Source organism: Opisthorchis viverrini (genome assembly GCF_000715545.1).
Source record: "Opisthorchis viverrini unplaced genomic scaffold opera_v5_765, whole genome shotgun sequence".
In the NCBI taxonomy this organism is placed as follows: domain Eukaryota; kingdom Metazoa; phylum Platyhelminthes; class Trematoda; order Opisthorchiida; family Opisthorchiidae; genus Opisthorchis; species Opisthorchis viverrini.
Genome location: NW_008752439.1, coordinates 39,390 through 40,749, shown reverse-complemented (window position 1 = coordinate 40,749; position 1,360 = coordinate 39,390). Strand labels below are relative to the sequence as shown.

Sequence of the window (1,360 nt, the reverse complement as noted above, 5' to 3'; positions counted from 1 at the left end):
TAAATAACCATAACCTGAGGGCTGTTAAAGATAAAATGGTTGGAAATGTACTGACTGCACAACAAAAATATAAATCTGTAATTCCAGTGAAAAAGCGATTTAAGGCACTGCAATTTGGATTCCAGCAACATAAACGGCAGTTGGTGTTTTCCAGGTAGATGATCGATTGGAACGGAAGTAATGAATCTATTACTGGGCATAAAGTTAGCGTTGAGGCCATTTTCTTGCGAAGTTTGGACAACCAGGAATTTGCACAAAACTAAGTTTTGTCTTTTCGTAGTCGACCCATTTTTTACAGCAAAATACCACTTACGTTTTTGTAGGCATGTTACAACTTTTTGATGTGAGTAACGAAATGACGCATTTTGTTGGCATAATCCTCTTATTTCTTTATTTTTTCGAATTTTGTTTGCATTTTATCATGGTTGACATTCCAGGCATGCCGAAGCAAATTTACCGGGTACAATTACTCATACAGTCTCTGCGGTTTGTCAACCTGGAAGAAATATCAGGGCAAATAATTCCGAACAGCTTACTTCTGTCACCAGTATCACCAGGGCCACAAGCATCTGTTCGGGGTTATTCAGGATCAAACCAATGAACATTTAATTCACCACTAAAATGCATGGCCGATTAGAGTGAAAACAACGCCTGCGTTATTCCAACCGCTTCAAATTATGTAATAAACGTATGGACGAGGAGAATACTTGCTAAAGAAATTGAGGTATAAAGGACNAGAGGGACATACATTAAGACAACCGACAGTGTTACCAAATAAATAAACATAACCTGAGGGCTGTTAAAGATAAAATGGTTAGAAATGTACTGACTGCACAACAAAAATATAAATCTGTAATTCCAGTGAAAAAGCGATCTAAGGCACTGCAATTTGGATTGCAGCAACATAAACGGCAGTTGGTGTTTTCCAGGTAGATGATCGATTGGAACGGAAGTAATGAATCTATTACTGGGCATAAAGTTAGCGTTGAGGCCATTTTCTTGCGAAGTTTGGACAACCAGGAATTTGCACAAAACTAAGTTTTGTCTTTTCGTAGTCGACCCATTTTTTACAGCAAAATACCACTTACGTTTTTGTAGGCATGTTACAACTTTTGATGTGAGTAACGAAAATGAAATGACGCATTGGCATAATCCTCTTATTTCTTTATTTTTTCGAATTTTGTTTGCATTTTATCATAGTTGACATTCCAGGCATGCCGAAGCAAATTTACCGGGTACAATTACTCATACAGTCTCTGCGGTTTGTCAACCTGGAAGAAATATCAGGGCAAATAATTCCGAACAGCTTACTTCTGTCACCAGTATCACCAGAGCCACAAGCATCTGTTCGGGGTTATTA

General features: G+C 38.0%; 1 protein-coding gene across 1 annotated transcript in view; it reads left to right on the top strand.

Annotated features, from left to right (window-relative positions):
* T265_15715 (hypothetical protein) overlaps window positions 1-1,360 on the top strand; it is a gene marked incomplete at both ends in the record, with an annotated part of 22,462 nt that overhangs the window by 8,252 nt on the left and 12,850 nt on the right. The gene's annotated exons all lie outside the window — the stretch shown is intronic.